Source organism: Eschrichtius robustus, chromosome 20 (genome assembly GCF_028021215.1).
Source record: "Eschrichtius robustus isolate mEscRob2 chromosome 20, mEscRob2.pri, whole genome shotgun sequence".
NCBI classification, from domain to species: domain Eukaryota; kingdom Metazoa; phylum Chordata; class Mammalia; order Artiodactyla; family Eschrichtiidae; genus Eschrichtius; species Eschrichtius robustus.
In genome coordinates, this window is record NC_090843.1 from 10,003,645 (window position 1) to 10,016,683 (window position 13,039).

Here is a 13,039-nt window from a genome sequence, read left to right on the forward strand (position 1 = left end):
AACATTGGAAGAACATTTTTGTTGAAGGTCTACTTTCTCTTTTTCCGGGTAGAGAAACACACTAACTTCATTTTATGAGGGTTTCTCACAAGATTTTTTCTTCTCTTTGGGCTAAACCTGCTCCCCAGAATCAGATAAACCAGGGTTTATCCTCCATCACCAGCTGTGTGACTCGTGCCCCATGGCTTAACCTCTCCTGTCTCTGCTTCCTCATTTGGAAAATGGGATCCCACTGATAGTATCCTCTACAGGAGCTCGCAGGAAGGCATCCAGCACGTGGCAGGTCCCGGATGATACTGGTGATGAAGGTGCCAAGAAACAAAGCAGATCCCACAGCCAGGAGGCTGCTGGGGCCAGGATTCAAACCCTAATCTGCCAGACTCCAAAACCTGTTACTTTTTCATACCTTAGGCATGGTCGGCATGCCCAATCAGCATGCTTTTTAGGGTCCACTGAACCAAGGTTGCCAGTGACTTTTGGTCATGATCTGGAAGATCCCTCTGCCCTGAAACTCCTTCCCCTTGGAACAGGGTTGGGGGAGATGTGCAGTAGCAGCGAAGCAGTTTCTTCAAGAACTCAAGGCCGGGCTTCCCTGGCGGCGCGGTGGTTGAGAATCTGCCTGCCAATGCAGGGGACACGGGTTCGAGCCCTGGTCTGGGAAGATCCCACATGCCGCGGAGCAACTAGGCCCGTGAGCCACAACTACTGAGCCGGCGCGTCTGGAGCCTGTGCTCCACAACAAGAGAGGCCGCGATAGTGAGAGGCCCGCGCACCGCGATGAAGAGTGGCCCCCGCTTGCCACAACTAGAGAAAGCCCTCGCACAGAAACGAAGACCCAACACAGCCAAAAATTAATATAAAAATAAATAAATTAATAAGAAATTGACATTAAAAAAAAAAAAAAAGAACTCAAGGCCCTTGGGAATGAGCAGCAAATGGGGCCTCGCAGCCAATGGGAGGGGAGAGGGATGAGAAGAGGGCGTCTCCCTCCACCTGGAGGTAGGCTCAGATCTTCCCACCTGGGAACAGGTACTCTCAGTGTAACCCTGAATCTATGGGTTGTAAGGAATAAATACCCAGATGGGACAGGTTGGCTAAAGTGGGCTTTCTTCAAAGGATGTAGCCTCTGAATGTCTGGAATCTGGAGAACACTCAGGCCTACTTTATCCCTCTTGTTCTTTTCAGTCCTCCGAATGGCTCATCTCAACTACTTGCCTGTCTCTCTGTCTCCTTTCTCTCCCCGAATTTCTCTGTGTTTTCACAGCCCAGCCTGGCTGCCTTTTTATCCAGAGCATTCTTATGAGCGCAGATCCAATGGGCCAGCCGGGGTCAGGTGACTACCCACTCCTGGCTCAATGGCTATGGCCGCTGGTACCAACTGGGTAGTCAGAGCCTGGGGTCTGAAGGACAGGCTGGGCCAGGAGGGGAACAGGAAGGGACACCTCTCTGGAGTGAGGGCAGGGCCCCCACAGAGAGACACTCGGGTGGGCAGACACTTGGGCCCTTGACTGCCCACCCATGAGACTCTCATACCCTTTGAACCCTTCAGCATTTGGAGAAGGCAGTCAGGGTCTGGGCCCAGGATGATGGCTCTGTGCCATCGGCTTGGGAGAGGTTGGGTCCAGCAGAAGAATCCTGTGGGGCTGCACCTCCCAGGCCTTGTTATTGCTCACACCTTGATGGGGCAAAGAGCCCTATTCAAGGCTATGAGGTCAGAACCCTGGCCTTGTCTTTGACCGTGTCTCCTGGCAGCAGTGGAGGACAGCAGCCGCTCCAGGCTCGGACGTCGCCTGGAAGGCATGTCTGGGGCTGCTACTCTCTGACTGCCAGAGAAAATATTTTTTGCAGGTTCCTCGTGAGCTGAGAATGGAAGCGCAACACCCAGCAGGATGAGTGGGGGAGGGAGGCCTGCCTTTCTCCGAGGATCAGGAAGACTCCTGGGGATGGCATTACTCAGGCACAGCTGGGATGGCAGGTCCTTGGTGGCCAGGAGGGGCCCAGGTGAGCAGAGTGGCCAAGGGTGGGGAAGGCCCAGGACCAGGGCAGATGATGGGGTTGTTAGAAAAGTGTGTGCTCTAAAAGGGCAAATGAGATGAACTGAAGGGCTCTAGCCTAAAATAAACAAACAGGAAAACAAACAAAAAAACCTTCTAAAAAGTGCAGAATTCAGCCTGAGTTTTGAAAGTTCAAATAAACAAAGAAAAAATATATAATCAATACTCATACAGAGAGAACCAATGTTAGTATTTTGGCATCTATTACCCATTTTTTATTTGCAGGTATATATGAACACGTACGTAGCAAGTAATATTGTATGTTCTGTTTTGTAGCTGCCTTATTTTAAACCCAGGAAGGTATCATGAACATCTTTCTATGTGATTAAATATTTTCCTGCAATACTATTTTAAACATCTGCATGGCATTCTGATGTAGGCTCTGCCCAGAAGGCGGTATGAAGTTGCCAATGGCAATGCCAGGCTTGATGGTCCCTATGGCTCCCAGTCCCAAAGAGTGAGCGGGTGTCCTCAGCCGTTACTATGGCAAAATACTTGAGGAAGGCTGTGATTGGCCAGGCTTGGATCCTAGGCCCATCCTTGAGCCAATCTCTGTGGCCAGCGGGATTGAGGGCTTTGATTGGTTAGGCCTGAGGCACATGCCCATCCTGTAGCCAGGAGGAGGCTGAGGGGAGGGACGCTGAAAAGACGAGAAGCATAGATCCCCCCCAGACTGCAAGCCAACAGGAGCTCCACAAATATGCGTGCAAGGACTGTCCAACAAGGTACTGGGTCTAAGACTAAAGAACTGTGAGACATGGTCCTTACCCTGAAGAGGCTTACAATTTGAGGGAGACCCCGCAAATACGCAAAACCAATTAAAGAAAGGTTACATGCCAAAAATGAGATAAACACAACAGGAGGATTTTGTGGCAGGACAGACTTGGGTTCAAGTCCCATTTCCACCATGATGTTGGCCAATCTCTTTACTCCTCTGGGCTCGAGCTTTCTCATCCATAAAGTGGAAATAATACCACATTCTTCGGGGTATGGTGTAAATTCAGTCTGTTGACATAAGAAGAGCCTAATTCGGAGTCTGGCATATAGTAGGTGCTTGGTAGAGGGTAATTAATAGTAGTGGCAGGATTTGTGCAGAGGAGGGGGAGATTACAATGCACAGACCAGGTGCTTGGAAAAAGTTTAAAAGTGAATGGTGGATTCATCAGAGCAAAAGGTGGAAACCACTCAAATGTCCATCGAGTGATGACTGAATAAACAAAATATGCTGCCTCTGGGCAATGGATTAGGATTTTGGCATCAGAAAGAATGAAGCGCTAACACATGCTACATCAGAACTTCAAAAACATGCTCAGTGAAAGAAGCCAGACACAAAAGGCCACATATTATATGATTCCATTTATATGAAATGTTCAGAATAGGCTTAGGGCTGAGGGAGGGGCAAAAGGGAGATAGTTTCTTTTTTTTTTTTTTTTTTTTTAATAAATTTATTTTATTTTTTACTTTTGGCTGCGTTGGATCTTCGTTGCGGTGCGCGGGCTTCTCACTGCAGTGGCTTCTCTTATTGCGGAGCACGGCGTGCGGGCTTCAGTAGTTGTGGCGCACGGGCTTAGTTGCTCCGCGGCATGTGGGATCTGCCCGGGCCAGGGCTCGAACCTGTGTCCCCTGCATTGGCAGGCGCATTCTTAACCACTGCGCCACCAGGGAAGCCCGATAGTTTCTTTTTGAAGTGACAAAAATATTTTAAAATTAACTGTGGGGATGGCTGCATAACTGCGAATGTGCCAAAAACTATAGAATTGTACACTTTAAATGGATGAATTGTATGATATGTGAATTATATCTCAATGTAACTTTTTTTTTTTTTTCAAAGACACGTGAATGGCGGAAGTTGGGTCTTAAAGGTTGGGTCAAGTTTGGATAGTCAGGGCAGAGAAGCTTTCCCCGGGGAAGAGGCGGAGGGCACAGAGGGGAGCCAGTCTGGGCTTGTGGGCACAGACCTGGTGAGCTTAGGCTGGTGGGGGAAGGGAGCACCTGAGGAGAAGCTGGCAGGGAGGGCGAGGCAGGGGCTGAGGACACGGTTCAATGAGAACCACTGAAACAAAGTCCCCCTAAAACCGAGTTTCTCTGCCAAGTTTGTGATTAGCCTCTCTATTCAAAACGTGGTTCCCAGGGACTTCCCTGGCGGTGCAGTGGTTAGGACTCCGCGCTTCCACTGCAGGGGGCATGGGTTCGATCCCTGGTCAGGGAACTAAGATCCCACGTGCTGCGCAGTGCGGCCAAAAAAACCAAAACAAAACGAAAAAACAAAAAAACCGTGATTCCCTTTCTTGTCCAACACCTGTTCCCCTCAAGACTGAGAGGTATCAGAGAGAAGGGGGACTGAAACAGCATGCCAGCCCCTGTGTCCCTGTCCTTTGAAGTAAAAGGCTTTTGCTTTCGTCTCCCAGGCCTCCCCTGAGTCTCAGAAGGGCTGGCTTCAGAGTTAATGATTTGGAAATGTGAAGATGTAGAAACAAAGAATATTTGTTGGTCGGGAAAACTGGTAACAATTTAGACTATAAACCAGACACATAGCAGGGTCACCGAACTCCCAGTTCCCTGAAATATATAGATAAATAAATGTTTGACACTCAGTCCTCAGTGGTTTTTATGGGATGCAGACCCACTCCAATGAAAACTGCTGACGCAAGCATGTAAGACCCCAGACCAGTTGAAACCAGAAGGTTGGTGATACTCAAAACTTCACCTTGATGCCAACCAATCGAGAATCGCACGCAAGCTGACCAGGCACCCTGCGGCCCCCTCCCTCACAGGACCTGTAAAACCTTTGTCTCCCAACCGGCAACTTGGAGATGGTCTTAGGACATCAGTCTACCATCTTTCCAGGTTGCTGGCCTCCTGAATAAAGCAATTTTTCCTTTTCCACCAACACTTGTGTCTCGGGTATTGGCCTTTTGAGCGGTGAGCAGCCGAACTTGTGTTTGGAACCGGCCTTGTCTGGTTACACCAGCACTGAGGCCCCTCCCAAGAGGAGCCTAGGCATGGGGCTTCTGCTTCTCCTTCGGGCCTGAGAGGGCTGAGACAAACAGGAAACGCTCCCGGAGCTCATCCGGGGGACACGGGGAACAGGATGGGAAGATGAGGCAAAGGCTCAAACCACATGCTCCCAGGAAAAGAGCTTTAGTGGCACAGCCATCTCTGCTTGCTTAGACTCTGTCCTCTGCCAAAGAATGGCCTCTCCCCTCCTCAGTGCCCTGCACGTTTTCCATACAGCTGTCACCCTGCTCGTCTCTAAGCCAGGCGCCACGAGAACCAAGCTCATCCGTCATGCTCTAACCAGTAAGGCATGGGACTCCCCAGGGCATCACCATCAGCTTCTCCGTTGCCCTCCTCTCTCTTGGGCAGGACAACCTCCAACCTATGAGTATTTATTGCCACCCGGCACCCACCGTAGCCCCTGGAACCATGGGGTCTGCTGGCTTGGCTCCTGGTCCGGGGACCCAGATGGTCCGAGTGGGGGTCGTGGGTGAGGGAGAGAAAAGAGGGAGGTGAGAACAGCTTCTCTTTCTTGGGCTGGCGAAAGCAGAGCTTTGCTGGCAAAAGAACAAGAGGAATCAAAGCCATCGGAAGATGGGGTGGGAGAAAAGATAGGCGTCAGACACAAGGACTGGGATGGAGTGACAATTTGAGGGCTGCTAGTGGGAGGGGAGGGGGAGGGGCCCCGGGGCTCGTTTCCTCTCACGGGGCATCTTGGCAGGTGCCATTCCTGTGACTCCTACCTCCAGCTTCAGCAGCTTGGAGGATGCGTGCCTGCCTCTGACCCGCCCTGAAAGAGAACATCATGGGTTCCCTGGCTGGAGAGGTGCCGAAAGACATTTTTTGTTCCGGGACAACATACGTACAGAGAAGTGCACAGATCTTAAGTGTTGAGCTTGATACGTCCCTGCAAAGTGAAGACAGTGAGTGACCACCGTCCAGAACAGTGGAGAAATGGACCATCGCCAGCCCTGGAACACCACCTCCCGGTCACTCCCCCATGTAGACCTCGTTCCTGCCTGCTAGCACCGGGCACCCACCGTGCCAGGCTTCTCTTTTAGGTCTGATCACCCCAAACCCATATCCCCATTTTTCAAAAACCTGTCCAGTCATTTTTGCAAAGATGATTTTATTCATATAGAAAATGCGGGGACTTCCCTGGCAGTCCAGTGGTTAAGACTCCACGCTTGCACTGCAGGGGCATGGGTTCAATCCCCGGTCGGGGAACTAAGATCCCGCATGCCACGTGGTGTGGCCAAAAAAAAAGAAAAGGAAAAGAAAACGCAGTCACTGCTTAGTTGGGATAAGCTTTTAATTTCTTGCCAACAGTTTGTACTTATCTGTATGTGGGTGACCATCTCAGAGGAAAAGGTACCAGGTGACAGGAATCGTGTCTGTAGAAATTGCTTGACACCTGGAGGAATATCCAGAATTTGGTCTAACAATCCTCTTCCCTTCTTGGGGGAAGCAGCCCAGAACAGAACTAAAGGATGGTTTTGCCATGGTTAGGATGTGAGAATCACAGTCAAACACCGTGAGAAAGAAAACCGCATCCGGCAATGATAGCTGCATGCGGTCGGCCTGAGCGTGTTGGTGAGGACCCCTGGGACGCTGATTCAGGGCTCCGTGTTAAGTGAGATTTTTAAACCATTCTTCTTGTTTACACCTGTTGAGTTGGAGTTTTCTTTTATTTGCAGGGGAAAGCAAACCAAATAGAGACCCAATGTCAGAACAAGAGCCAGCTCCATCAGCTGAAGAGATCCCATTTTCTGAAAAGACTGATACATCTTCCTTATTTTGCTAATTTCCCACAGATGGGGAAGACGGGAGACCACCATTCTGGGATCAGCCTTAGGACTGGGTTCCAACCAGCTGCTCTGAAGAAAGTGCTGTGGCCCCAGGGGTGGGCGTGGGGAAAGACCCTGCTGCCCACACACTGTAACAAGGGTGAGGATGGGTCCAAGTCTGGGAGCTGAGTGGGGGGAAAGGAAGGCTGCAGAACAAGCTGGCTGGGCATGCTTTTCCCAGAAACGCTCTCGGAACACTCATATGTTATTTTTTTTGAGGCTTTCTTTTATCGCGCTCAGCAAAGCTTTATATGCCAAAGCTCCTTGATGAGGCTGGATGAGTAGGAGGAAATTTAACTTGCGAAAAGTTAACCTTCAACAAAGAAAACAAGAAAGATTGCGTGTCTTGGGCTGAAGGCTTTTACAGCAACGAGGCCAAGTTTTTTGCCATGAAATATGCTGATAGTGTAAAAGCATCCAGGCTCGCCTCGTCCCGGCCACACCCCTGTTTCCCACGAAGGTTCTCCTCAGTCTCTCTACTGCCACTCTGCCAAGGGCCACCTCCACAGCCCAGCTGCTCTGGTGACCAGGCACCTACTTGTTCTTCTCCTCGCCTCTTTTGCCAAAGTCACATCGTGGGGGACTCAATTGCAATGTGGGTTCTGTGTTTGGGCTTTGAAAACAAGAGGCAGTGAAAGAACAGCACCAGGTATGGAAGCAGAGAAGAGAAGGGGGTTATGGTATAAACACCTGAAAATTCTGGAAGAATAGCTACACTTGTTCTCATTTATTTTCTCTCCAAGTATGGTTCAAAAAATGGAGTGTCACCAGCTGTGCTAGGCACTGGGCATAGAGAAATGCTTGAGGCCTGGTCCCTTCTTCTAAGCCACTTGTTGTCTAATCACATAGACAGACGTACAGACAATTCCTATAATGAAATAGGAAAAATATTACAATAGCCTCCTTCGTTGGTTAAGGTACTCTCAGTTATAAGTAACTATGCGTCAAACCCATACAGTCTTAAACAGTAAAGTAGATTTACTGACTCACATAACTGAAGAGTCCCTACGGAGGGCAGATGTTGCCATAATTGATCAAGGTTCACCCCTTCTCGGTGCCCCTGCTTCTTTCTCAAATTGGATCGCCTCATGGTCACAAAATGGCTGCCAGTGAAACCAGGCTATATGCTTCCACATTCAAGTTGCTTTCTTCAGCCATGGACCAGAAGTCTTGAACTTTGCTATGGAGTGGTTAGCAGCGTAGACTTAGAGCCATACACACCTGACCTTTAACTCTGTCTCTGTCGTCTTCTGGCCTTGTGGCCTTGGGCATGTGACAAACCCCAGTTTCTGTAAAGTGCAGAGAACAACAGCACCAGTCTCACTGGGTTGTGGTGAGGAGTAATGGAGTAAATGAGACCAAGCACTTAGCACAGCCCCTGGCACGTAGCGAGTGTTCCATGAATGTGGCTATAGGGGGCACTGGTTGCATCCTGAGCTTCTTCCTTTCTCTGGGGGACCCACACCTCCCCCATGCAGCCCAGACACTCTGGGGAGAGCCAAGTCTTCCCTGGCTCCAGGGGTGACACACAACTCGTTCTCTGGCCTCGGGTATCAGTTTAGTGCTGGGCATGTGCCCCAGACTGGCTCAGTGAGAGTGGAGAAGACGTTTGCAGGGGGTTGTGGCCGATCATATTTCCAAGATGGTGACAGCAGTAGCTCCCATCCCACAAATTCCTCATGGATGCAGCCTTGACGCTCCTCCCATGAGTGGTAAGGACTATGGCTCACCCCTTGAATCCGGGCAGGGCTTTGTAACCACTGCAACCAACAGAGTACAAAGGAAGTGATGCTGTGTGACTCCTGAGGCCAGGTCATAAGAATGCCATGCACTCCTGCCTTGTTCTCTTGGAGCCCAGGCACCATGCTGTTAGGAAGCCCAAGCAGCTCTGTATGAGGAGGAACCAAGTTCCCAGCCAGCATCAGTACCAGTTTGTCAGCCACGTGAGTGAGCCATCTAGAAATGGATTCTCCAAGCCCCAGTTTAGCTTCCCCAGCTGATGCCATGTGGAGCAAGGATGGACTGTTCTTGCTGAGCCCTGCCCAAACTGCAGATTTATGAGGAAAATAAAAGATTTAGTCACTAAGTTTTGGGGTGATTTTGTTGTACAGAAATACGTAACCAGAACAGGAGTTTGGAAAAAGAGATTCACTCTGCCATTTAAAGGTTTGGTATGGAGCTGGAGGCACTGCAGCCATTTTGGCAACATGAGGGAAGCCAGTGTGAGGATTGCTACTGGCTGTAGCAGTGTGCTGCTACAGAGGATAGAAAGGAGAGGTGGACCCGAACCTGGTCCTCTGGACATGGCTGAACTGCTAGCTCAACCACCCATGAAACCCACACAGCTTCTGGACTTTCCAGTTAATATGAACAACCATATCCTCTCCAAAGTTTAAGCCTTTCTGAATTGGATTTGTTACTCATAACCCAAAGCATCCGAACTAGGATATCGCCTGTCACTAACAGGGGATCACCACCTGGGTTTAAGCCTAGAGAAATGTCCCGATCAGGTATCTTAGAGCAGTAATGATGGTGGCTCTATGGGGCTGGCCTGGACAGAGCTGGGAGGCAGCGAGACCACCCAGGAGGCTGCAGCACAACTCCTGGGCAAGAGAAGGTGGGGCTCCAGGGGATGGGTCTGGAGAAGGGCGTTGCTGAGGGACAGTTCACAGGTGCTGTGCTTGGTACTCCGAGTGATAGAAAGAGATACTAATCACCACTCGGACAGGCAATTGAACTATCGGCAGTGACTTGGAAAAGGCTGCACCGACCCTTCCCTCCCCCCACCTCCCCTCCACTACCACGGGACTGAAACCTTCCTCTCCTGGCTGCAAGGAGGGGCTAGAGATCTCTGGAAGGATTCAGAAAAGGCCCCGAGGGAAGTGGAAACTTCCAGGCCCAGCGGCTTGGAGGCTCGTCCACTGCCCACCGCGCTCGGACAAACTTCTGTCCCTGCTCAGCCCGCTGCCCGCCCTCCATGTGTTCTTGGCTGGTCCCCACCCAGCCTGACCTCAGCCCATCCCACCCTCCAGCCAGCTCCGTGGGCCTCCCCTCCCCCGCCCCCCCCCTCCCCACTCACACAGCTGGGAGTTGTTACTGCAGCCCTCAGATGTTTACTAAAGGCCTTGCTCTGCATTTTCTCCCCTCTGGTAACACAGATTCTTAAAGAGGCCCGGCTAGTTTCCATGCTCCCGGGCCTTGGCACCCCCTCCCTCTGGGTTCTTCCCAGGGGCGCCCTCTTGACCTTGTGTGGGGAGCAGGTGCCAGGGTTGGGACAGCCAGGGCCAGCAGGCCGGATGACTCCCTCAGTTGTCAGCCCTGGGGCTGCAATGGCCAGGCCACCCTGACTGTCTGGGTTGGGGGGGCCACCTACCCAGCCTCCTTTTCCTCCTTGGCTACAGGGCATTCACCCCCACTCCGAGGAAGCTCAGGACAAGTCCCTGAGACCCACTCCTCAGGGGACGCCATGCCAAGGTGCCCTCGGCCGGGCCTCACCCCCAGACAGAGGGAACAAAGGCGCTCCAGGGCTTGGGCAGCTCGCAGCCCAGAAACGCCCCACTGTGCCAAAATGAAGAAAATCCTTCTTAAAAGAGCTGAAGCTTTTAAGCATTTTCAGAAATCCTCTGACCTTGCATGAGACCAGGCAGGCTGCCCGCACACGTGTCCAGCGGGCCCCGCCAAGGTCAAAGGGAGCTGCCTGGCCCAGCGGGGTGGGAGGAGCTGTCCTGGCCTGCCCGTGTGGTCAGTGGTGAGCCCTCCTTGCCATTCCCGAGGCCCGGGCCGCCAAGGGGGCCCGCTGCTGGGGCCTTGCCCAGCTGCAGCGTGGGCTCCGTGCCAGCAGGGGCCAGCTCCCCTCTCCTCCTCCCCGAACCCCAGTCAGTGCAAAGCCTTCAAATTACTGGGAAGCCTGAACCCCAAACCTGCAACACTGCCTGTGGTCTGGAGGGAGTGGAGGAAAGCTTATGGCTGGGCTGGCCGCAGTCAGGGGTGGGTACTGGGGTCTCTAACTGGGGTCTTTATTTTATTTATTTATTTATTTTTTTAAAGGCTTCATTTCACTCTTTCTTTTTAAATTTTTTTTGTGGAAGGAACGTACTTTATTTATTTATGGCTGTGTTGGGTCTTCGTTTCCGTGCGAGGGCTTTCTCCAGTTGTGGCAAGCGGGGGCCAGTCTTCATCGCGGTGCGCGGGCCTCTCACTATCGCGGCCTCTCTTGTTGCGGAGCACGGGCTCCAGACGCGCAGGCTCAGTAGTTGTGGCTCACGGGCCTAGACACTCCGCGGCATGTGGGATCTTCCCAGACCAGGGCTCGAACCCGTGTCCCCTGCATTGGCAGGCAGATTCTCAACCACTGCGCAGCCAGGGAAGCCCTAACTGGGGTCTTTAAAAGAGTCAAGGTTCCTGGAGGACCTGGCACAGTCCTGGACCTCCACGAACATCTGGTAATGGCGATAGAAGATGCATGAACGTCCCGCATGGACTGAAGTTTTGTGTCCACACCCCCAAATCCTCATGTTGAAAACTAACCCCCACTATGACGGCGTTAGGAGGTGATCAGATCAGGAGGGTGGAGCCTCAGGAATGGGGTTAGTGTCCTTATAGAAGAGAACCCAGAGCGCCCCTTCACCCCTTCTGCCCTGTGAGGACACAGCAAAAAAGATGGCCATCTATGAACCAGGAAGAGGACTTCCACCAGACACCAAATCGGATTCCAGCCTCCAGGACGGTGAGGACTGAATTTGTTTTATAAGCCACTAGGTTATGGTGCTCTGTTATAGCAGCCCGAGCAGACTAACACACACCCTCACCCTCACGACACGAGGGTCTGTGGCCCATGGGAGCCTTCAGATCCCCTGACGACAGCCCCTGGAGAGAGGAAGTGTATCAGCACCCACTTTACTGAGATCAAGCTGAGGCTCAGAGAGGTGAAGCCTTCTGCCTAAGGTCACACAGCTGAGAGGAGTCAAGCCTGGAGAAGTGATGCTAAGGCTGTATTTCACCATCTTCTGCATTGGATCCACCTGGAACTCAGAGGTCACCTTGCTTGTCTGGTTATAGATGCACATTGAGCAGCAGGTGTGGCCCGGGGTGGTGGCTACAGGGCAAATCCAGGGCAAACAGGGGCTTAGCTTTGGTTTAGGTGCTTTCAAATGGGCACCTCCTGGTGAATTGTATTTCATGGTGATGTCCTCTAAGATAAGAGGGTGGATGGGAGGGGGCTGCCAAAGGCCTCCCCTGAGGTTGACTTGCATCGCAGGCTTGGGCATGGCCCCAGCGTCAGAACAGGAGATGATAAAGCCACCAGCCCGAGAGATGGCGAAGGTCAAAAGCAGCCCTGGTTACCAGCGCCACCCTCCTAAGTCTTTGTGTTGCCAAGGCAACGCTCCTCCCGAGCTACCCATCCCCACGTGGGGTCTGCTGTGACTAAAGCGAAAGCCTCCTTAGAAAAGGCTTGAGGCTGGTCTGATGGGCTGAGCTGCTCAGCACGCCACACACAGAGTCACAAGGAGCTGGCATGGGTACCGTCCCCTCCCAGCCTCCCTGCTCGCAGGCAAGGTTCTAGGGAAAGAGGCCAGTGCCCCCTCATCTCCCACCCGTGACAGCCTCCCTCCCCCTTGCTTTGTTGAGCTATCCTGGCCACACACCTGGTTGGCCCCTGCCTGCTCCTGTCCAGACCCTCCCTCACCCCCATTGCAGCAGAAAGGAGGACGGAGCTTGGGGAGCCTGAACAGAGCCCACCCACCCAGAATGGGATGGTGAGGCTGCGATATTGTAAAATATCACATACTGAGAAATACACACTGGGTCTTTGTCCCTGGTTCCTGGTACAAGAGCTTCTAAAACCCTTGGAATTTCCTGAGTGACTGGGTGAGAGGAGCATCGTTTCGCATTCATAAGGAGCCCCTTTGGACCATACCTGAGTTTATGAGAATGAGGTGACTCTCGGTGTGCCCCTCGGCAGCCTCAGGATGGGGATGGTTGCCCCAGGGACCAACCCGCTTCATTAAAGCTTGGAACTTTTAGCCCCAACCCCTGACCTCCGGGGAGGGGAGAGGGGCTGCAATTAATCTGGGATGGTGGCGGCTGGTGAGAACAGAAGCTCTGCGCCCTCCCCGACACCTGTGCATCTCTTCCAGTTGC